The sequence below is a fragment of the Phyllobates terribilis genome, unplaced genomic scaffold (assembly GCF_046119375.1).
Source record: "Phyllobates terribilis strain yellow unplaced genomic scaffold, ASM4611937v1 Scaffold_169__1_contigs__length_4117513, whole genome shotgun sequence".
NCBI classification, from domain to species: domain Eukaryota; kingdom Metazoa; phylum Chordata; class Amphibia; order Anura; family Dendrobatidae; genus Phyllobates; species Phyllobates terribilis.
Window position 1 is genome coordinate 2,461,770 of NW_027362929.1, and position 22,923 is coordinate 2,484,692.

The 22,923-nt window shown below is 45.8% G+C and overlaps 17 non-coding genes across 17 annotated transcripts; all 17 read right to left on the reverse strand.

The window, feature by feature from the left end:
• Window positions 1-1,399: 1,399 nt before the first annotated feature.
• On the reverse strand, window positions 1,400-1,590 carry LOC141209001 (U2 spliceosomal RNA). The gene has a single exon (XR_012279211.1). It is a non-coding gene; the product is annotated as a U2 spliceosomal RNA (small nuclear RNA).
• A 1,115-nt stretch (window positions 1,591-2,705) lies between these two features.
• LOC141209674 (U2 spliceosomal RNA) lies at window positions 2,706-2,896 on the reverse strand. The gene has a single exon (XR_012279867.1). It is a non-coding gene; the product is annotated as a U2 spliceosomal RNA (small nuclear RNA).
• A 1,131-nt stretch (window positions 2,897-4,027) lies between these two features.
• LOC141209002 (U2 spliceosomal RNA) lies at window positions 4,028-4,218 on the reverse strand. Its single transcript, XR_012279212.1, has one exon. It is a non-coding gene; the product is annotated as a U2 spliceosomal RNA (small nuclear RNA).
• A 1,120-nt stretch (window positions 4,219-5,338) lies between these two features.
• LOC141209003 (U2 spliceosomal RNA) lies at window positions 5,339-5,529 on the reverse strand. The gene has a single exon (XR_012279213.1). It is a non-coding gene; the product is annotated as a U2 spliceosomal RNA (small nuclear RNA).
• Window positions 5,530-6,651: 1,122 nt separating this feature from the next.
• LOC141210015 (U2 spliceosomal RNA) lies at window positions 6,652-6,842 on the reverse strand. The gene has a single exon (XR_012280197.1). It is a non-coding gene; the product is annotated as a U2 spliceosomal RNA (small nuclear RNA).
• A 1,119-nt stretch (window positions 6,843-7,961) lies between these two features.
• On the reverse strand, window positions 7,962-8,152 carry LOC141209004 (U2 spliceosomal RNA). The gene has a single exon (XR_012279214.1). It is a non-coding gene; the product is annotated as a U2 spliceosomal RNA (small nuclear RNA).
• Window positions 8,153-9,276: 1,124 nt separating this feature from the next.
• Window positions 9,277-9,467, reverse strand: LOC141209006 (U2 spliceosomal RNA). The gene has a single exon (XR_012279216.1). It is a non-coding gene; the product is annotated as a U2 spliceosomal RNA (small nuclear RNA).
• A 1,122-nt stretch (window positions 9,468-10,589) lies between these two features.
• LOC141209007 (U2 spliceosomal RNA) lies at window positions 10,590-10,780 on the reverse strand. The gene has a single exon (XR_012279217.1). It is a non-coding gene; the product is annotated as a U2 spliceosomal RNA (small nuclear RNA).
• Window positions 10,781-11,900: 1,120 nt separating this feature from the next.
• On the reverse strand, window positions 11,901-12,091 carry LOC141209008 (U2 spliceosomal RNA). The gene has a single exon (XR_012279218.1). It is a non-coding gene; the product is annotated as a U2 spliceosomal RNA (small nuclear RNA).
• A 1,127-nt stretch (window positions 12,092-13,218) lies between these two features.
• On the reverse strand, window positions 13,219-13,409 carry LOC141209965 (U2 spliceosomal RNA). The gene has a single exon (XR_012280149.1). It is a non-coding gene; the product is annotated as a U2 spliceosomal RNA (small nuclear RNA).
• A 1,124-nt stretch (window positions 13,410-14,533) lies between these two features.
• Window positions 14,534-14,724, reverse strand: LOC141209009 (U2 spliceosomal RNA). Its single transcript, XR_012279219.1, has one exon. It is a non-coding gene; the product is annotated as a U2 spliceosomal RNA (small nuclear RNA).
• A 1,117-nt stretch (window positions 14,725-15,841) lies between these two features.
• LOC141209010 (U2 spliceosomal RNA) lies at window positions 15,842-16,032 on the reverse strand. The gene has a single exon (XR_012279220.1). It is a non-coding gene; the product is annotated as a U2 spliceosomal RNA (small nuclear RNA).
• A 1,121-nt stretch (window positions 16,033-17,153) lies between these two features.
• LOC141210884 (U2 spliceosomal RNA) lies at window positions 17,154-17,344 on the reverse strand. The gene has a single exon (XR_012280877.1). It is a non-coding gene; the product is annotated as a U2 spliceosomal RNA (small nuclear RNA).
• A 1,120-nt stretch (window positions 17,345-18,464) lies between these two features.
• Window positions 18,465-18,655, reverse strand: LOC141210895 (U2 spliceosomal RNA). The gene has a single exon (XR_012280888.1). It is a non-coding gene; the product is annotated as a U2 spliceosomal RNA (small nuclear RNA).
• A 1,124-nt stretch (window positions 18,656-19,779) lies between these two features.
• Window positions 19,780-19,970, reverse strand: LOC141209011 (U2 spliceosomal RNA). The gene has a single exon (XR_012279221.1). It is a non-coding gene; the product is annotated as a U2 spliceosomal RNA (small nuclear RNA).
• A 1,122-nt stretch (window positions 19,971-21,092) lies between these two features.
• Window positions 21,093-21,283, reverse strand: LOC141209012 (U2 spliceosomal RNA). Its single transcript, XR_012279222.1, has one exon. It is a non-coding gene; the product is annotated as a U2 spliceosomal RNA (small nuclear RNA).
• Window positions 21,284-22,408: 1,125 nt separating this feature from the next.
• Window positions 22,409-22,599, reverse strand: LOC141210134 (U2 spliceosomal RNA). The gene has a single exon (XR_012280311.1). It is a non-coding gene; the product is annotated as a U2 spliceosomal RNA (small nuclear RNA).
• Window positions 22,600-22,923: the final 324 nt, after the last annotated feature.

Here is a 22,923-nt window from a genome sequence, read left to right on the forward strand (position 1 = left end):
ACCGGGAATCCTTGTATATAGTTGGAGCGTAACCCAGGATGGACTAAAGACTGTCAAGGACTCGGGGTAGAACAGACCCCTACCTGGTTACGTCTCCCTGTGTTGGTGAAATGGACACCTTGCTTTCTTCAGAGACTGCACCCGGTTGCGGACACGCCGTAACCATCTTTATGTGTTTTCTTATTGTATTATTAATGTTTTGCCTTGTTATGTTTTCTAAATGTGTTTAGTCCCGGAGTACTAAATTTTACTAGGGGGGAATGTGACACCCCAGGGGTCTGGTTGCCACAGTAACGTAATGTTATGTCTGAGAGCAGGTGGGAGGTCCTTTGGTCAGGGATCCTGTGCATGCCACACCTCCTGCCCAGTCTTGGGAGGGGAAGAACTTCCCCTGTATAAACCTGGGGCTGAGGCAGGGTGAGTGAGTAGAAGAAGAGAAGAAGTAGAGACAGCATAGGAAGAAACAGCAGTTACAAGGAGTCAGGGGCTGGCAGCTGCAGAGTTCGCCCTGACTAAGAAGACTTTTTACCGGACCCGGAGTCCGAGGCTGTGGGGACTAATTCCTGCCCAGCAGCAGAATCCGTCAGGCAGGGGATTTCAGGTCCTCTGGCCCAGAAGCCCGAAGGCACGGTCACACGCGTGGGACCAGCACCGCCATCGTGGAGCGGAAGCCATTAGAAGGCCCCGAGTCACCGGCCATACGGGTGAGCACCACACGGTACACTCAGGGACGTGGGCTACTTACATCAGCTCCTAGCAAGGTAGCCAGAAGAGTACAGTCAGTTTGGGAGGCCTACAACTACGCCTGGCCAGGGGAGATCCCATCTGCTCAAGGACTGACCAGGCCCCATCCGCTAGCAAGTACTCCGGGAGGGTCTTTTGTTGTTACCAGTAAAGACCCTGAACTACACCGTACCGTCTCTGAGTGGTTCTTGCTACCCCCATCATCCACGTCGGCTGCCCTGAGGCCATACCCCTCCCGTTGGGGGTTATACTATCACGCTGCACAATCCCACCATCGGCCTCAGCGGTCTGCCCTGCAGCAGCAGCCCCCTGGCTGCACTCAACGGGTGGCGTAGTCATCAACCATTTACTACTAATGGACTGCCGTCTAGTTTGACTCCCTGGGCACGGACCGGGTCACCGCCACGAGACTACAACCCTCCACAGATCCGGCTCCGGGTAAGCTCCCGCATGCGCAGCGCAGCGCGACACAGGCCCAGGGGCGCGTCAGAACCAAAATGAGCTTGTCATCTGGCTTCTGCAACTTTTAACATGAAAAATCCAATGAGGAGAAGAAAAGCAAAGCCAAAGAGTCCATCCCAAAATCCGACAAACAAGCAAAATGAACAAAAAGCATTGAATTCAATTCTTTCTGATTTTAGAAACTGCATTAAAGAAGGGGTGCACCGGTCCTGGAGATACTGCAATACCAGGTCAATGCGTGGAGTGGACAGAGCAAGCTCTTTTTCCATCTCCCTGTTCTAAAAATCCATTTAATATATGGTCCCCAGATAGGGGACGTATCAGATATTAAACTGATAAGAACAGATACTACACTTGATCTTAGCCAAAAGGCCGAGAAGCGATAACCAGAATTGGTTTCCGACTACGGTGCCACCCAAGGATTCTGAAAAGTCCATTTGTGGAGATGGCCACCTGGACTCCCGTTAAGAAGACATGCTGTCAACCTCTAGATCCCTCACATGCCTGCACTTTTCGGCTTGCTGCTGCTGCAATCCACGCGTTTTAGATCTGCATAACTCCACCTCTTTTAGCACAGTACCCTCAACCCCCGGCTGTTCCCACCCGCCTCAACACCGTTGGAAGGGAGGAGAACCAATTAAGGCGGGGGGGGGGTGGAACGAGCAGCTGTCTACCCTTAGCAGGAGGGTTGCTGATTAATTACCTCTCCTGCTGCTGCTGCTGCTGGCTGTCCAGCAGCAGACTGAAGGTGGCTGCTGCTGTGCGCAGGTATATAAAGGCTCAGAGCCTATTATGACACGCGCAGCCAGCGTTCCATTGCCACATTCCGTCTACTGCAGGCGGGATACCTGGATGGCTGAATGTCACTGAGAAGCTCACAGAGACCGCCATAAGCAACAGTTTAAAAGAATGCCACAGACTAATCAACCAAACTTTTTGGGTTGGTTTCTCTTTTATAGTCTGCAGGCATTAAATGAAAGAAGTCAGTGTTCCAGCAGAGGGAGACAACGTTTCAGAAAAGGCATTGTAGCAAACCAAAAAAGAAATTTTAAGCGCAGCAGAGTAACCAGCTCACATACCTGTTAGCTCAGGTGAGTTTAAAAGGCTGCTGTTGATAACAAGGGCATTTGCTAAATAGATGGTGTGTGTGCAACAATATACTGAAAGGTCAATTATATTGTGCAGCTTATCTCACCACCTGTAGTTATTTAGGTGAAAGCTCCAAAATGCTTGCCTAATATGTCTGTTTATCCAAAAGGAAGTATAGAGGGAGAGCTAGATAGATAGCATTGCATTACATTACATGGCAATGCAATGCACAGTTGCTGAAGTTGAACCAAAATGAGCTTGTCATCTGGCTTCTGCAACTTTTAACATGAAAAATCCAATGAGGAGAAGAAAAGCAAAGCCAAAGAGTCCATCCCAAAATCCGACAAACAAGCAAAATGAACAAAAAGCATTGAATTCAATTCTTTCTGATTTTAGAAACTGCATTAAAGAAGGGGTGCACCGGTCCTGGAGATACTGCAATACCAGGTCAATGCGTGGAGTGGACAGAGCAAGCTCTTTTTCCATCTCCCTGTTCCAAAAATCCATTTAATATATGGTCCCCAGATAGGGGACGTATCAGATATTAAACTGATAAGAACAGATACTACACTTGATCTTAGCCAAAAGGCCGAGAAGCGATAACCAGAATTGGTTTCCGACTACGGTGCCACCCAAGGATTCTGAAAAGTCCATTTGTGGAGATGGCCACCTGGACTCCCGTTAAGAAGACATGCTGTCAACCTCTAGATCCCTCACATGCCTGCACTTTTCGGCTTGCTGCTGCTGCAATCCACGCGTTTTAGATCTGCATAACTCCACCTCTTTTAGCACAGTACCCTCAACCCCCGGCTGTTCCCACCCGCCTCAACACCGTTGGAAGGGAGGAGAACCAATTAAGGCGGGGGGGGGGGGGGGGGGGGGTGGAACGAGCAGCTGTCTACCCTTAGCAGGAGGGTTGCTGATTAATTACCTCTCTTGCTGCTGCTGCTGCTGGCTGTCCAGCAGCAGACTGAAGGTGGCTGCTGCTGTGCGCAGGTATATAAAGGCTCAGAGCCTATTATGACACGCGCAGCCAGCGTTCCATTGCCACATTCCGTCTACTGCAGGCGGGATACCTGGATGGCTGAATGTCACTGAGAAGCTCACAGAGACCGCCATAAGCAACAGTTTAAAAGAATGCCACAGACTAATCAACCAAACTTTTTGGGTTGGTTTCTCTTTTATAGTCTGCAGGCATTAAATGAAAGAAGTCAGTGTTCCAGCAGAGGGAGACAACGTTTCAGAAAAGGCATTGTAGCAAACCAAAAAAGAAATTTTAAGCGCAGCAGAGTAACCAGCTCACATACCTGTTAGCTCAGGTGAGTTTAAAAGGCTGCTGTTGATAACAAGGGCATTTGCTAAATAGATGGTGTGTGTGCAACAATATACTGAAAGGTCAATTATATTGTGCAGCTTATCTCACCACCTGTAGTTATTTAGGTGAAAGCTCCAAAATGCTTGCCTAATATGTCTGTTTATCCAAAAGGAAGTATAGAGGGAGAGCTAGATAGATAGCATTGCATTACATTACATTACATGGCAATGCAATGCACAGTTGCTGAAGTTGAACCAAAATGAGCTTGTCATCTGGCTTCTGCAACTTTTAACATGAAAAATCCAATGAGGAGAAGAAAAGCAAAGCCAAAGAGTCCATCCCAAAATCCGACAAACAAGCAAAATGAACAAAAAGCATTGAATTCAATTCTTTCTGATTTTAGAAACTGCATTAAAGAAGGGGTGCACCGGTCCTGGAGATACTGCAATACCAGGTCAATGCGTGGAGTGGACAGAGCAAGCTCTTTTTCCATCTCCCTGTTCTAAAAATCCATTTAATATATGGTCCCCAGATAGGGGACGTATCAGATATTAAACTGATAAGAACAGATACTACACTTGATCTTAGCCAAAAGGCCGAGAAGCGATAACCAGAATTGGTTTCCGACTACGGTGCCACCCAAGGATTCTGAAAAGTCCATTTGTGGAGATGGCCACCTGGACTCCCGTTAAGAAGACATGCTGTCAACCTCTAGATCCCTCACATGCCTGCACTTTTCGGCTTGCTGCTGCTGCAATCCACTCGTTTTAGATCTGCATAACTCCACCTCTTTTAGCACAGTACCCTCAACCCCCGGCTGTTCCCACCCGCCTCAACACCGTTGGAAGGGAGGAGAACCAATTAAGGCGGGGGGGGGGTGGAACGAGCAGCTGTCTACCCTTAGCAGGAGGGTTGCTGCTTAATTACCTCTCCTGCTGCTGCTGCTGCTGGCTGTCCAGCAGCAGACTGAAGGTGGCTGCTGCTGTGCGCAGGTATATAAAGGCTCAGAGCCTATTATGACACGCGCAGCCAGCGTTCCATTGCCACATTCCGTCTACTGCAGGCGGGATACCTGGATGGCTGAATGTCACTGAGAAGCTCACAGAGACCGCCATAAGCAACAGTTTAAAAGAATGCCACAGACTAATCAACCAAACTTTTTGGGTTGGTTTCTCTTTTATAGTCTGCAGGCATTAAATGAAAGAAGTCAGTGTTCCAGCAGAGGGAGACAACGTTTCAGAAAAGGCATTGTAGCAAACCAAAAAAGAAATTTTAAGCGCAGCAGAGTAACCAGCTCACATACCTGTTAGCTCAGGTGAGTTTAAAAGGCTGCTGTTGATAACAAGGGCATTTGCTAAATAGATGGTGTGCGTGCAACAATATACTGAAAGGTCAATTATATTGTGCAGCTTATCTCACCACCTGTAGTTATTTAGGTGAAAGCTCCAAAATGCTTGCCTAATATGTCTGTTTATCCAAAAGGAAGTATAGAGGGAGAGCTAGATAGATAGCATTGCATTACATTACATTACATGGCAATGCAATGCACAGTTGCTGAAGTTGAACCAAAATGAGCTTGTCATCTGGCTTCTGCAACTTTTAACATGAAAAATCCAATGAGGAGAAGAAAAGCAAAGCCAAAGAGTCCATCCCAAAATCCGACAAACAAGCAAAATGAACAAAAAGCATTGAATTCAATTCTTTCTGATTTTAGAAACTGCATTAAAGAAGGGGTGCACCGGTCCTGGAGATACTGCAATACCAGGTCAATGCGTGGAGTGGACAGAGCAAGCTCTTTTTCCATCTCCCTGTTCTAAAAATCCATTTAATATATGGTCCCCAGATAGGGGACGTATCAGATATTAAACTGATAAGAACAGATACTACACTTGATCTTAGCCAAAAGGCCGAGAAGCGATAACCAGAATTGGTTTCCGACTACGGTGCCACCCAAGGATTCTGAAAAGTCCATTTGTGGAGATGGCCACCTGGACTCCCGTTAAGAAGACATGCTGTCAACCTCTAGATCCCTCACATGCCTGCACTTTTCGGCTTGCTGCTGCTGCAATCCACGCGTTTTAGATCTGCATAACTCCACCTCTTTTAGCACAGTACCCTCAACCCCCGGCTGTTCCCACCCGCCTCAACACCGTTGGAAGGGAGGAGAACCAATTAAGGCGGGGGGGGGGGGTGGAACGAGCAGCTGTCTACCCTTAGCAGGAGGGTTGCTGATTAATTACCTCTCCTGCTGCTGCTGCTGCTGGCTGTCCAGCAGCAGACTGAAGGTGGCTGCTGCTGTGCGCAGGTATATAAAGGCTCAGAGCCTATTATGACACGCGCAGCCAGCGTTCCATTGCCACATTCCGTCTACTGCAGGCGGGATACCTGGATGGCTGAATGTCACTGAGAAGCTCACAGAGACCGCCATAAGCAACAGTTTAAAAGAATGCCACAGACTAATCAACCAAACTTTTTGGGTTGGTTTCTCTTTTATAGTCTGCAGGCATTAAATGAAAGAAGTCAGTGTTCCAGCAGAGGGAGACAACGTTTCAGAAAAGGCATTGTAGCAAACCAAAAAAGAAATTTTAAGCGCAGCAGAGTAACCAGCTCACATACCTGTTAGCTCAGGTGAGTTTAAAAGGCTGCTGTTGATAACAAGGGCATTTGCTAAATAGATGGTGTGTGTGCAACAATATACTGAAAGGTCAATTATATTGTGCAGCTTATCTCACCACCTGTAGTTATTTAGGTGAAAGCTCCAAAATGCTTGCCTAATATGTCTGTTTATCCAAAAGGAAGTATAGAGGGAGAGCTAGATAGATAGCATTGCATTACATTACATTACATGGCAATGCAATGCACAGTTGCTGAAGTTGAACCAAAATGAGCTTGTCATCTGGCTTCTGCAACTTTTAACATGAAAAATCCAATGAGGAGAAGAAAAGCAAAGCCAAAGAGTCCATCCCAAAATCCGACAAACAAGCAAAATGAACAAAAAGCATTGAATTCAATTCTTTCTGATTTTAGAAACTGCATTAAAGAAGGGGTGCACCGGTCCTGGAGATACTGCAATACCAAGTCAATGCGTGGAGTGGACAGAGCAAGCTCTTTTTCCATCTCCCTGTTCTAAAAATCCATTTAATATATGGTCCCCAGATAGGGGACGTATCAGATATTAAACTGATAAGAACAGATACTACACTTGATCTTAGCCAAAAGGCCGAGAAGCGATAACCAGAATTGGTTTCCGACTACGGTGCCACCCAAGGATTCTGAAAAGTCCATTTGTGGAGATGGCCACCTGGACTCCCGTTAAGAAGACATGCTGTCAACCTCTAGATCCCTCACATGCCTGCACTTTTCGGCTTGCTGCTGCTGCAATCCACGCGTTTTAGATCTGCATAACTCCACCTCTTTTAGCACAGTACCTTACCCTCAACCCCCGGCTGTTCCCACCCGCCTCAACACCGTTGGAAGGGAGGAGAACCAATTAAGGCGGGGGGGGGTGGAACGAGCAGCTGTCTACCCTTAGCAGGAGGGTTGCTGATTAATTACCTCTCCTGCTGCTGCTGCTGCTGGCTGTCCAGCAGCAGACTGAAGGTGGCTGCTGCTGTGCGCAGGTATATAAAGGCTCAGAGCCTATTATGACACGCGCAGCCAGCGTTCCATTGCCACATTCCGTCTACTGCAGGCGGGATACCTGGATGGCTGAATGTCACTGAGAAGCTCACAGAGACCGCCATAAGCAACAGTTTAAAAGAATGCCACAGACTAATCAACCAAACTTTTTGGGTTGGTTTCTCTTTTATAGTCTGCAGGCATTAAATGAAAGAAGTCAGTGTTCCAGCAGAGGGAGACAACGTTTCAGAAAAGGCATTGTAGCAAACCAAAAAAGAAATTTTAAGCGCAGCAGAGTAACCAGCTCACATACCTGTTAGCTCAGGTGAGTTTAAAAGGCTGCTGTTGATAACAAGGGCATTTGCTAAATAGATGGTGTGTGTGCAACAATATACTGAAAGGTCAATTATATTGTGCAGCTTATCTCACCACCTGTAGTTATTTAGGTGAAAGCTCCAAAATGCTTGCCTAATATGTCTGTTTATCCAAAAGGAAGTAAAAAGGGAGAGCTAGAAAGATAGCATTGCATCACATTACATGGCAATGCAATGCACAGTTGCTGAAGTTGAACCAAAATGAGCTTGTAATCTGGCTTCTGCAACTTTGAACATGAAAAATCCAATGAGGAGAAGAAAAGCAAAGCCAAAGAGTCCATCCCAAAATCCGACAAACAAGCAAAATGAACAAAAAGCATTGAATTCAATTCTTTCTGATTTTAGAAACTGCTTTAAAGAAGGGGTGCACCGGTCCTGGAGATACTGCAATACCAGGTCAATGCGTGGAGTGGACAGAGCAAGCTCTTTTTCCATCTCCCTGTTCTAAAAATCCATTTAATATATGGTCCCCAGATAGGGGACGTATCAGATATTAAACTGATAAGAACAGATACTACACTTGATCTTAGCCAAAAGGCCGAGAAGCGATAACCAGAATTGGTTTCCGACTACGGTGCCACCCAAGGATTCTGAAAAGTCCATTTGTGGAGATGGCCACCTGGACTCCCGTTAAGAAGACATGCTGTCAACCTCTAGATCCCTCACATGCCTGCACTTTTCGGCTTGCTGCTGCTGCAATCCACGCGTTTTAGATCTGCATAACTCCACCTCTTTTAGCACAGTACCTTACCCTCAACCCCCGGCTGTTCCCACCCGCCTCAACACCGTTGGAAGGGAGGAGAACCAATTAAGGTGGGGGGGGGTGGAACGAGCAGCTGTCTACCCTTAGCAGGAGGGTTGCTGATTAATTACCTCTCCTGCTGCTGCTGCTGCTGGCTGTCCAGCAGCAGACTGAAGGTGGCTGCTGCTGTGCGCAGGTATATAAAGGCTCAGAGCCTATTATGACATGCGCAGCCAGCGTTCCATTGCCACATTCCGTCTACTGCAGGCGGGATACCTGGATGGCTGAATGTCACTGAGAAGCTCACAGAGACCGCCATAAGCAACAGTTTAAAAGAATGCCACAGACTAATCAACCAAACTTTTTGGGTTGGTTTCTCTTTTATAGTCTGCAGGCATTAAATGAAAGAAGTCAGTGTTCCAGCAGAGGGAGACAACGTTTCAGAAAAGGCATTGTAGCAAACCAAAAAAGAAATTTTAAGCGCAGCAGAGTAACCAGCTCACATACCTGTTAGCTCAGGTGAGTTTAAAAGGCTGCTGTTGATAACAAGGGCATTTGCTAAATAGATGGTGTGTGTGCAACAATATACTGAAAGGTCAATTATATTGTGCAGCTTATCTCACCACCTGTAGTTATTTAGGTGAAAGCTCCAAAATGCTTGCCTAATATGTCTGTTTATCCAAAAGGAAGTATAGAGGGAGAGCTAGATAGATAGCATTGCATTACATTACATTACATGGCAATGCAATGCACAGTTGCTGAAGTTGAACCAAAATGAGCTTGTCATCTGGCTTCTGCAACTTTTAACATGAAAAATCCAATGAGGAGAAGAAAAGCAAAGCCAAAGAGTCCATCCCAAAATCCGACAAACAAGCAAAATGAACAAAAAGCATTGAATTCAATTCTTTCTGATTTTAGAAACTGCATTAAAGAAGGGGTGCACCGGTCCTGGAGATACTGCAATACCAGGTCAATGCGTGGAGTGGACAGAGCAAGCTCTTTTTCCATCTCCCTGTTCTAAAAATCCATTTAATATATGGTCCCCAGATAGGGGACGTATCAGATATTAAACTGATAAGAACAGATACTACACTTGATCTTAGCCAAAAGGCCGAGAAGCGATAACCAGAATTGGTTTCCGACTACGGTGCCACCCAAGGATTCTGAAAAGTCCATTTGTGGAGATGGCCACCTGGACTCCCGTTAAGAAGACATGCTGTCAACCTCTAGATCCCTCACATGCCTGCACTTTTCGGCTTGCTGCTGCTGCAATCCACGCGTTTTAGATCTGCATAACTCCACCTCTTTTAGCACAGTACCCTCAACCCCCGGCTGTTCCCACCCGCCTCAACACCGTTGGAAGGGAGGAGAACCAATTAAGGCGGGGGGGGGGGGTGGAGCGAGCAGCTGTCTACCCTTAGCAGGAGGGTTGCTGATTAATTACCTCTCCTGCTGCTGCTGCTGCTGGCTGTCCAGCAGCAGACTGAAGGTGGCTGCTGCTGTGCGCAGGTATATAAAGGCTCAGAGCCTATTATGACACGCGCAGCCAGCGTTCCATTGCCACATTCCGTCTACTGCAGGCGGGATACCTGGATGGCTGAATGTCACTGAGAAGCTCACAGAGACCGCCATAAGCAACAGTTTAAAAGAATGCCACAGACTAATCAACCAAACTTTTTGGGTTGGTTTCTCTTTTATAATCTGCAGGCATTAAATGAAAGAAGTCAGTGTTCCAGCAGAGGGAGACAACGTTTCAGAAAAGGCATTGTAGCAAACCAAAAAAGAAATTTTAAGCGCAGCAGAGTAACCAGCTCACATACCTGTTAGCTCAGGTGAGTTTAAAAGGCTGCTGTTGATAACAAGGGAATTTGCTAAATAGATGGTGTGTGTGCAACAATATACTGAAAGGTCAATTATATTGTGCAGCTTATCTCACCACCTGTAGTTATTTAGGTGAAAGCTCCAAAATGCTTGCCTAATATGTCTGTTTATCCAAAAGGAAGTATAGAGGGAGAGCTAGATAGATAGCATTGCATTACATTACATTACATGGCAATGCAATGCACAGTTGCTGAAGTTGAACCAAAATGAGCTTGTCATCTGGCTTCTGCAACTTTTAACATGAAAAATCCAATGAGGAGAAGAAAAGCAAAGCCAAAGAGTCCATCCCAAAATCCGACAAACAAGCAAAATGAACAAAAAGCATTGAATTCAATTCTTTCTGATTTTAGAAACTGCATTAAAGAAGGGGTGCACCGGTCCTGGAGATACTGCAATACCAGGTCAATGCGTGGAGTGGACAGAGCAAGCTCTTTTTCCATCTCCCTGTTCTAAAAATCCATTTAATATATGGTCCCCAGATAGGGGACGTATCAGATATTAAACTGATAAGAACAGATACTACACTTGATCTTAGCCAAAAGGCCGAGAAGCGATAACCAGAATTGGTTTCCGACTACGGTGCCACCCAAGGATTCTGAAAAGTCCATTTGTGGAGATGGCCACCTGGACTCCCGTTAAGAAGACATGCTGTCAACCTCTAGATCCCTCACATGCCTGCACTTTTCGGCTTGCTGCTGCTGCAATCCACGCGTTTTAGATCTGCATAACTCCACCTCTTTTAGCACAGTACCCTCAACCCCCGGCTGTTCCCACCCGCCTCAACACCGTTGGAAGGGAGGAGAACCAATTAAGGCGGGGGGGGGGTGGAACGAGCAGCTGTCTACCCTTAGCAGGAGGGTTGCTGATTAATTACCTCTCCTGCTGCTGCTGCTGCTGGCTGTCCAGCAGCAGACTGAAGGTGGCTGCTGCTGTGCGCAGGTATATAAAGGCTCAGAGCCTATTATGACACGCGCAGCCAGCGTTCCATTGCCACATTCCGTCTACTGCAGGCGGGATACCTGGATGGCTGAATGTCACTGAGAAGCTCACAGAGACCGCCATAAGCAACAGTTTAAAAGAATGCCACAGACTAATCAACCAAACTTTTTGGGTTGGTTTCTCTTTTATAGTCTGCAGGCATTAAATGAAAGAAGTCAGTGTTCCAGCAGAGGGAGACAACGTTTCAGAAAAGGCATTGTAGCAAACCAAAAAAGAAATTTTAAGCGCAGCAGAGTAACCAGCTCACATACCTGTTAGCTCAGGTGAGTTTAAAAGGCTGCTGTTGATAACAAGGGCATTTGCTAAATAGATGGTGTGTGTGCAACAATATACTGAAAGGTCAATTATATTGTGCAGCTTATCTCACCACCTGTAGTTATTTAGGTGAAAGCTCCAAAATGCTTGCCTAATATGTCTGTTTATCCAAAAGGAAGTATAGAGGGAGAGCTAGATAGATAGCATTGCATTACATTACATTACATGGCAATGCAATGCACAGTTGCTGAAGTTGAACCAAAATGAGCTTGTCATCTGGCTTCTGCAACTTTTAACATGAAAAATCCAATGAGGAGAAGAAAAGCAAAGCCAAAGAGTCCATCCCAAAATCCGACAAACAAGCAAAATGAACAAAAAGCATTGAATTCAATTCTTTCTGATTTTAGAAACTGCATTAAAGAAGGGGTGCACCGGTCCTGGAGATACTGCAATACCAGGTCAATGCGTGGAGTGGACAGAGCAAGCTCTTTTTCCATCTCCCTGTTCTAAAAATCCATTTAATATATGGTCCCCAGATAGGGGACGTATCAGATATTAAACTGATAAGAACAGATACTACACTTGATCTTAGCCAAAAGGCCGAGAAGCGATAACCAGAATTGGTTTCCGACTACGGTGCCACCCAAGGATTCTGAAAAGTCCATTTGTGGAGATGGCCACCTGGACTCCCGTTAAGAAGACATGCTGTCAACCTCTAGATCCCTCACATGCCTGCACTTTTCGGCTTGCTGCTGCTGCAATCCACGCGTTTTAGATCTGCATAACTCCACCTCTTTTAGCACAGTACCCTCAACCCCCGGCTGTTCCCACCCGCCTCAACACCGTTGGAAGGGAGGAGAACCAATTAAGGCGGGGGGGGGGGGGGGGGTGGAACGAGCAGCTGTCTACCCTTAGCAGGAGGGTTGCTGATTAATTACCTCTCCTGCTGTTGCTGCTGCTGGCTGTCCAGCAGCAGACTGAAGGTGGCTGCTGCTGTGCGCAGGTATATAAAGGCTCAGAGCCTATTATGACACGCGCAGCCAGCGTTCCATTGCCACATTCCGTCTACTGCAGGCGGGATACCTGGATGGCTGAATGTCACTGAGAAGCTCACAGAGACCGCCATAAGCAACAGTTTAAAAGAATGCCACAGACTAATCAACCAAACTTTTTGGGTTGGTTTCTCTTTTATAGTCTGCAGGCATTAAATGAAAGAAGTCAGTGTTCCAGCAGAGGGAGACAACGTTTCAGAAAAGGCATTGTAGCAAACCAAAAAAGAAATTTTAAGCGCAGCAGAGTAACCAGCTCACATACCTGTTAGCTCAGGTGAGTTTAAAAGGCTGCTGTTGATAACAAGGGCATTTGCTAAATAGATGGTGTGTGTGCAACAATATACTGAAAGGTCAAATATATTGTGCAGCTTATCTCACCACCTGTAGTTATTTAGGTGAAAGCTCCAAAATGCTTGCCTAATATGTCTGTTTATCCAAAAGGAAGTATAGAGGGAGAGCTAGATAGATAGCATTGCATTACATTACATTACATGGCAATGCAATGCACAGTTGCTGAAGTTGAACCAAAATGAGCTTGTCATCTGGCTTCTGCAACTTTTAACATGAAAAATCCAATGAGGAGAAGAAAAGCAAAGCCAAAGAGTCCATCCCAAAATCCGACAAACAAGCAAAATGAACAAAAAGCATTGAATTCAATTCTTTCTGATTTTAGAAACTGCATTAAAGAAGGGGTGCACCGGTCCTGGAGATACTGCAATACCAGGTCAATGCGTGGAGTGGACAGAGCAAGCTCTTTTTCCATCTCCCTGTTCTAAAAATCTCTTTAATATATGGTCCCCAGATAGGGGACGTATCAGATATTAAACTGATAAGAACAGATACTACACTTGATCTTAGCCAAAAGGCCGAGAAGCGATAACCAGAATTGGTTTCCGACTACGGTGCCACCCAAGGATTCTGAAAAGTCCATTTGTGGAGATGGCCACCTGGACTCCCGTTAAGAAGACATGCTGTCAACCTCTAGATCCCTCACATGCCTGCACTTTTCGGCTTGCTGCTGCTGCAATCCACGCGTTTTAGATCTGCATAACTCCACCTCTTTTAGCACAGTACCCTCAACCCCCGGCTGTTCCCACCCGCCTCAACACCGTTGGAAGGGAGGAGAACCAATTAAGGCGGCGGGGGGGGGGGTGAAACGAGCAGCTGTCTACCCTTAGCAGGAGGGTTGCTGATTAATTACCTCTCCTGCTGCTGCTGCTGCTGGCTGTCCAGCAGCAGACTGAAGGTGGCTGCTGCTGTGCGCAGGTATATAAAGGCTCAGAGCCTATTATGACACGCGCAGCCAGCGTTCCATTGCCACATTCCGTCTACTGCAGGCGGGATACCTGGATGGCTGAATGTCACTGAGAAGCTCACAGAGACCGCCATAAGCAACAGTTTAAAAGAATGCCACAGACTAATCAACCAATCTTTTTGGGTTGGTTTCTCTTTTATAGTCTGCAGGCATTAAATGAAAGAAGTCAGTGTTCCAGCAGAGGGAGACAACGTTTCAGAAAAGGCATTGTAGCAAACCAAAAAAGAAATTTTAAGCGCAGCAGAGTAACCAGCTCACATACCTGTTAGCTCAGGTGAGTTTAAAAGGCTGCTGTTGATAACAAGGGCATTTGCTAAATAGATGGTGTGTGTGCAACAATATACTGAAAGGTCAATTATATTGTGCAGCTTATCTCACCACCTGTAGTTATTTAGGTGAAAGCTCCAAAATGCTTGCCTAATATGTCTGTTTATCCAAAAGGAAGTATAGAGGGAGAGCTAGATAGATAGCATTGCATTACATTACATTACATGGCAATGCAATGCACAGTTGCTGAAGTTGAACCAAAATGAGCTTGTCATCTGGCTTCTGCAACTTTTAACATGAAAAATCCAATGAGGAGAAGAAAAGCAAAGCCAAAGAGTCCATCCCAAAATCCGACAAACAAGCAAAATGAACAAAAAGCATTGAATTCAATTCTTTCTGATTTTAGAAACTGCATTAAAGAAGGGGTGCACCGGTCCTGGAGATACTGCAATACCAGGTCAATGCGTGGAGTGGACAGAGCAAGCTCTTTTTCCATCTCCCTGTTCTAAAAATCCATTTAATATATGGTCCCCAGATAGGGGACGTATCAGATATTAAACTGATAAGAACAGATACTACACTTGATCTTAGCCAAAAGGCCGAGAAGCGATAACCAGAATTGGTTTCCGACTACGGTGCCACCCAAGGATTCTGAAAAGTCCATTTGTGGAGATGGCCACCTGGACTCCCGTTAAGAAGACATGCTGTCAACCTCTAGATCCCTCACATGCCTGCACTTTTCGGCTTGCTGCTGCTGCAATCCACGCGTTTTAGATCTGCATAACTCCACCTCTTTTAGCACAGTACCCTCAACCCCCGGCTGTTCCCACCCGCCTCAACACCGTTGTAAAGGAGGAGAACCAATTAAGGCGGGGGGGGGGTGGAACGAGCAGCTGTCTACCCTTAGCAGGAGGGTTGCTGATTAATTACCTCTCCTGCTGCTGCTGCTGGCTGTCCAGCAGCAGACTGAAGGTGGCTGCTGCTGTGCGCAGGTATATAAAGGCTCAGAGCCTATTATGACACGCGCAGCCAGCGTTCCATTGCCACATTCCGTCTACTGCAGGCGGGATACCTGGATGGCTGAATGTCACTGAGAAGCTCACAGAGACCGCCATAAGCAACAGTTTAAAAGAATGCCACAGACTAATCAACCAAACTTTTTGGGTTGGTTTCTCTTTTATAGTCTGCAGGCATTAAATGAAAGAAGTCAGTGTTCCAGCAGAGGGAGACAACGTTTCAGAAAAGGCATTGTAGCAAACCAAAAAAGAAATTTTAAGCGCAGCAGAGTAACCAGCTCACATACCTGTTAGCTCAGGTGAGTTTAAAAGGCTGCTGTTGATAACAAGGGCATTTGCTAAATAGATGGTGTGTGTGCAACAATATACTGAAAGGTCAATTATATTGTGCAGCTTATCTCACCACCTGTAGTTATTTAGGTGAAAGCTCCAAAATGCTTGCCTAATATGTCTGTTTATCCAAAAGGAAGTATAGAGGGAGAGCTAGATAGATAGCATTGCATTACATTACATTACATGGCAATGCAATGCACAGTTGCTGAAGTTGAACCAAAATGAGCTTGTCATCTGGCTTCTGCAACTTTTAACATGAAAAATCCAATGAGGAGAAGAAAAGCAAAGCCAAAGAGTCCATCCCAAAATCCGACAAACAAGCAAAATGAACAAAAAGCATTGAATTCAATTCTTTCTGATTTTAGAAACTGCATTAAAGAAGGGGTGCACCGGTCCTGGAGATACTGCAATACCAGGTCAATGCGTGGAGTGGACAGAGCAAGCTCTTTTTCCATCTCCCTGTTCTAAAAATCCATTTAATATATGGTCCCCAGATAGGGGACGTATCAGATATTAAACTGATAAGAACAGATACTACACTTGATCTTAGCCAAAAGGCCGAGAAGCGATAACCAGAATTGGTTTCCGACTACGGTGCCACCCAAGGATTCTGAAAAGTCCATTTGTGGAGATGGCCACCTGGACTCCCGTTAAGAAGACAAGCTGTCAACCTCTAGATCCCTCACATGCCTGCACTTTTCGGCTTGCTGCTGCTGCAATCCACGCGTTTTAGATCTGCATAACTCCACCTCTTTTAGCACAGTACCCTCAACCCCCGGCTGTTCCCACCCGCCTCAACACCGTTGGAAGGGAGGAGAACCAATTAAGGCGGGGGGGGGGGTGGAACGAGCAGCTGTCTACCCTTAGCAGGAGGGTTGCTGATTAATTACCTCTCCTGCTGCTGCTGCTGCTGGCTGTCCAGCAGCAGACTGAAGGTGGCTGCTGCTGTGCGCAGGTATATAAAGGCTCAGAGCCTATTATGACACGCGCAGCCAGCGTTCCATTGCCACATTCCGTCTACTGCAGGCGGGATACCTGGATGGCTGAATGTCACTGAGAAGCTCACAGAGACCGCCATAAGCAACAGTTTAAAAGAATGCCACAGACTAATCAACCAAACTTTTTGGGTTGGTTTCTCTTTTATAGTCTGCAGGCATTAAATGAAAGAAGTCAGTGTTCCAGCAGAGGGAGACAACGTTTCAGAAAAGGCATTGTAGCAAACCAAAAAAGAAATTTTAAGCGCAGCAGAGTAACCAGCGCACATACCTGTTAGCTCAGGTGAGTTTAAAAGGCTGCTGTTGATAACAAGGGCATTTGCTAAATAGATGGTGTGTGTGCAACAATATACTGAAAGGTCAATTATATTGTGCAGCTTATCTCACCACCTGTAGTTATTTAGGTGAAAGCTCCAAAATGCTTGCCTAATATGTCTGTTTATCCAAAAGGAAGTATAGAGGGAGAGCTAGATAGATAGCATTGCATTACATTACATTACATGGCAATGCAATGCACAGTTGCTGAAGTTGAACCAAAATGAGCTTGTCATCTGGCTTCTGCAACTTTTAACATGAAAAATCCAATGAGGAGAAGAAAAGCAAAGCCAAAGAGTCCATCCCAAAATCCGACAAACAAGCAAAATGAACAAAAAGCATTGAATTCAATTCTTTCTGATTTTAGAAACTGCATTAAAGAAGGGGTGCACCGGTCCTGGAGATACTGCAATACCAGGTCAATGCGTGGAGTGGACAGAGCAAGCTCTTTTTCCATCTCCCTGTTCTAAAAATTCATTTAATATATGGTCCCCAGATAGGGGACGTATCAGATATTAAACTGATAAGAACAGATACTACACTTGATCTTAGCCAAAAGGCCGAGAAGCGATAACCAGAATTGGTTTCCGACTACGGTGCCACCCAAGGATTCTGAAAAGTCCATTTGTGGAGATGGCCACCTGGACTCCCGTTAAGAAGACATGCTGTCAACCTCTAGATCCCTCACATGCCTGCACTTTTCGGCTTGCTGCTGCTGCAATCCACGCGTTTTAGATCTGCATAACTCCACCTCTTTTAGCACAGTACCCTCAACCCCCGGCTGTTCCCACCCGCCTCAACACCGTTGGAAGGGAGGAGAACCAATTAAGGCGGGGGGGGGGTGGAACGAGCAGCTGTCTACCCTTAGCAGGAGGGTTGCTGATTAATTACCTCTCCTGCTGCTGCTGCTGCTGGCTGTCCAGCAGCAGACTGAAGGTGGCTGCTGCTGTGCGCAGGTATATAAAGGCTCAGAGCCTATTATGACACGCGCAGCCAGCGTTCCATTGCCACATTCCGTCTACTGCAGGCGGGATACCTGGATGGCTGAATGTCACTGAGAAGCTCACAGAGACCGCCATAAGCAACAGTTTAAAAGAATGCCACAGACTAATCAACCAAACTTTTTGGGTTGGTTTCTCTTTTATAGTCTGCAGGCATTAAATGAAAGAAGTCAGTGTTCCAGCAGAGGGAGACAACGTTTCAGAAAAGGCATTGTAGCAAACCAAAAAAGAAATTTTAAGCGCAGCAGAGTAACCAGCTCACATACCTGTTAGCTCAGGTGAGTTTAAAAGGCTGCTGTTGATAACAAGGGCATTTGCTAAATAGATGGTGTGTGTGCAACAATATACTGAAAGGTCAATTATATTGTGCAGCTTATCTCACCACCTGTAGTTATTTAGGTGAAAGCTCCAAAATGCTTGCCTAATATGTCTGTTTATCCAAAAGGAAGTATAGAGGGAGAGCTAGATAGATAGCATTGCATTACATTACATTACATGGCAATGCAATGCACAGTTGCTGAAGTTGAACCAAAATGAGCTTGTCATCTGGCTTCTGCAACTTTTAACATGAAAAATCCAATGAGGAGAAGAAAAGCAAAGCCAAAGAGTCCATCCCAAAATCCGACAAACAAGCAAAATGAACAAAAAGCATTGAATTCAATTCTTTCTGATTTTAGAAACTGCATTAAAGAAGGGGTGCACCGGTCCTGGAGATACTGCAATACCAGGTCAATGCGTGGAGTGGACAGAGCAAGCTCTTTTTCCATCTCCCTGTTCTAAAAATTCATTTAATATATGGTCCCCAGATAGGGGACGTATCAGATATTAAACTGATAAGAACAGATACTACACTTGATCTTAGCCAAAAGGCCGAGAAGCGATAACCAGAATTGGTTTCCGACTACGGTGCCACCCAAGGATTCTGAAAAGTCCATTTGTGGAGATGGCCACCTGGACTCCCGTTAAGAAGACATGCTGTCAACCTCTAGATCCCTCACATGCCTGCACTTTTCGGCTTGCTGCTGCTGCAATCCACGCGTTTTAGATCTGCATAACTCCACCTCTTTTAGCACAGTACCCTCAACCCCCGGCTGTTCCCACCCGCCTCAACACCGTTGGAAGGGAGGAGAACCAATTAAGGCGGGGGGGGGGGGGGTGGAACGAGCAGCTGTCTACCCTTAGCAGGAGGGTTGCTGATTAATTACCTCTCCTGCTGCTGCTGCTGCTGGCTGTCCAGCAGCAGACTGAAGGTGGCTGCTGCTGTGCGCAGGTATATAAAGGCTCAGAGCCTATTATGACACGCGCAGCCAGCGTTCCATTGCCACATTCCGTCTACTGCAGGCGGGATACCTGGATGGCTGAATGTCACTGAGAAGCTCACAGAGACCGCCATAAGCAACAGTTTAAAAGAATGCCACAGACTAATCAACCAAACTTTTTGGGTTGGTTTCTCTTTTATAGTCTGCAGGCATTAAATGAAAGAAGTCAGTGTTCCAGCAGAGGGAGACAACGTTTCAGAAAAGGCATTGTAGCAAACCAAAAAAGAAATTTTAAGCGCAGCAGAGTAACCAGCTCACATACCTGTTAGCTCAGGTGAGTTTAAAAGGCTGCTGTTGATAACAAGGGCATTTGCTAAATAGATGGTGTGTGTGCAACAATATACTGAAAGGTCAATTATATTGTGCAGCTTATCTCACCACCTGTAGTTATTTAGGTGAAAGCTCCAAAATGCTTGCCTAATATGTCTGTTTATCCAAAAGGAAGTATAGAGGGAGAGCTAGATAGATAGCATTGCATTACATTACATTACATGGCAATGCAATGCACAGTTGCTGAAGTTGAACCAAAATGAGCTTGTCATCTGGCTTCTGCAACTTTTAACATGAAAAATCCAATGAGGAGAAGAAAAGCAAAGCCAAAGAGTCCATCCCAAAATCCGACAAACAAGCAAAATGAACAAAAAGCATTGAATTCAATTCTTTCTGATTTTAGAAACTGCATTAAAGAAGGGGTGCACCGGTCCTGGAGATACTGCAATACCAGGTCAATGCGTGGAGTGGACAGAGCAAGCTCTTTTTCCATCTCCCTGTTCTAAAAATCCATTTAATATATGGTCCCCAGATAGGGGACGTATCAGATATTAAACTGATAAGAACAGATACTACACTTGATCTTAGCCAAAAGGCCGAGAAGCGATAACCAGAATTGGTTTCCGACTACGGTGCCACCCAAGGATTCTGAAAAGTCCATTTGTGGAGATGGCCACCTGGACTCCCGTTAAGAAGACATGCTGTCAACCTCTAGATCCCTCACATGCCTGCACTTTTCGGCTTGCTGCTGCTGCAATCCACGCGTTTTAGATCTGCATAACTCCACCTCTTTTAGCACAGTACCCTCAACCCCCGGCTGTTCCCACCCGCCTCAACACCGTTGGAAGGAAGGAGAACAAATTAAGGCGGGGGGGGGGGGTGGAACGAGCAGCTGTCTACCCTTAGCAGGAGGGTTGCTGATTAATTACCTCTCCTGCTGCTGCTGCTGCTGGCTGTCCAGCAGCAGACTGAAGGTGGCTGCTGCTGTGTGCAGGTATATAAAGGCTCAGAGCCTATTATGACACGCGCAGCCAGCGTTCCATTGCCACATTCCGTCTACTGCAGGCGGGATACCTGGATGGCTGAATGTCACTGAGAAGCTCACAGAGACCGCCATAAGCAACAGTTTAAAAGAATGCCACAGACTAATCAACCAAACTTTTTGGGTTGGTTTCTCTTTTATAGTCTGCAGGCATTAAATGAAAGAAGTCAGTGTTCCAGCAGAGGGAGACAACGTTTCAGAAAAGGCATTGTAGCAAACCAAAAAAGAAATTTTAAGCGCAGCAGAGTAACCAGCTCACATACCTGTTAGCTCAGGTGAGTTTAAAAGGCTGCTGTTGATAACAAGGGCATTTGCTAAATAGATGGTGTGTGTGCAACAATATACTGAAAGGTCAATTATATTGTGCAGCTTATCTCACCACCTGTAGTTATTTAGGTGAAAGCTCCAAAATGCTTGCCTAATATGTCTGTTTATCCAAAAGGAAGTATAGAGGGAGAGCTAGATAGATAGCATTGCATTACATTACATTACATGGCAATGCAATGCACAGTTGCTGAAGTTGAACCAAAATGAGCTTGTCATCTGGCTTCTGCAACTTTTAACATGAAAAATCCAATGAGGAGAAGAAAAGCAAAGCCAAAGAGTCCATCCCAAAATCCGACAAACAAGCAAAATGAACAAAAAGCATTGAATTCAATTCTTTCTGATTTTAGAAACTGCATTAAAGAAGGGGTGCACCGGTCCTGGAGATACTGCAATACCAGGTCAATGCGTGGAGTGGACAGAGCAAGCTCTTTTTCCATCTCCCTGTTCTAAAAATCCATTTAATATATGGTCCCCAGATAGGGGACGTATCAGATATTAAACTGATAAGAACAGATACTACACTTGATCTTAGCCAAAAGGCCGAGAAGCGATAACCAGAATTGGTTTCCGACTACGGTGCCACCCAAGGATTCTGAAAAGTCCATTTGTGGAGATGGCCACCTGGACTCCCGTTAAGAAGACATGCTGTCAACCTCTAGATCCCTCACATGCCTGCACTTTTCGGCTTGCTGCTGCTGCAATCCACGCGTTTTAGATCTGCATAACTCCACCTCTTTTAGCACAGTACCCTCAACCCCCGGCTGTTCCCACCCGCCTCAACACCGTTGGAAGGGAGGAGAACCAATTAAGGCGGGGGGGGGGGGGGGTGGAACGAGCAGCTGTCTACCCTTAGCAGGAGGGTTGCTGATTAATTACCTCTCCTGCTGCTGCTGCTGCTGGCTGTCCAGCAGCAGACTGAAGGTGGCTGCTGCTGTGCGCAGGTATATAAAGGCTCAGAGCCTATTATGACACGCGCAGCCAGCGTTCCATTGCCACATTCCGTCTACTGCAGGCGGGATACCTGGATGGCTGAATGTCACTGAGAAGCTCACAGAGACCGCCATAAGCAACAGTTTAAAAGAATGCCACAGACTAATCAACCAAACTTTTTGGGTTGGTTTCTCTTTTATAGTCTGCAGGCATTAAATGAAAGAAGTCAGTGTTCCAGCAGAGGGAGACAACGTTTCAGAAAAGGCATTGTAGCAAACCAAAAAAGAAATTTTAAGCGCAGCAGAGTAACCAGCTCACATACCTGTTAGCTCAGGTGAGTTTAAAAGGCTGCTGTTGATAACAAGGGCATTTGCTAAATAGATGGTGTGTGTGCAACAATATACTGAAAGGTCAATTATATTGTGCAGCTTATCTCACCACCTGTAGTTATTTAGGTGAAAGCTCCAAAATGCTTGCCTAATATGTCTGTTTATCCAAAAGGAAGTATAGAGGGAGAGCTAGATAGATAGCATTGCATTACATTACATTACATGGCAATGCAATGCACAGTTGCTGAAGTTGAACCAAAATGAGCTTGTCATCTGGCTTCTGCAACTTTTAACATGAAAAATCCAATGAGGAGAAGAAAAGCAAAGCCAAAGAGTCCATCCCAAAATCCGACAAACAAGCAAAATGAACAAAAAGCATTGAATTCAATTCTTTCTGATTTTAGAAACTGCATTAAAGAAGGGGTGCACCGATCCTGGAGATACTGCAATACCAGGTCAATGCGTGGAGTGGACAGAGCAAGCTCTTTTTCCATCTCCCTGTTCTAAAAATCCATTTAATATATGGTCCCCAGATAGGGGACGTATCAGATATTAAACTGATAAGAACAGATACTACACTTGATCTTAGCCAAAAGGCCGAGAAGCGATAACCAGAATTGGTTTCCGACTACGGTGCCACCCAAGGATTCTGAAAAGTCCATTTGTGGAGATGGCCACCTGGACTCCCGTTAAGAAGACATGCTGTCAACCTCTAGATCCCTCACATGCCTGCACTTTTCGGCTTGCTGCTGCTGCAATCCACGCGTTTTAGATCTGCATAACTCCACCTCTTTTAGCACAGTACCCTCAACCCCCGGCTGTTCCCACCCGCCTCAACACCGTTGGAAGGGAGGAGAACCAATTAAGGCGGGGGGGGGGGTGGAACGAGCAGCTGTCTACCCTTAGCAGGAGGGTTGCTGATTAATTACCTCT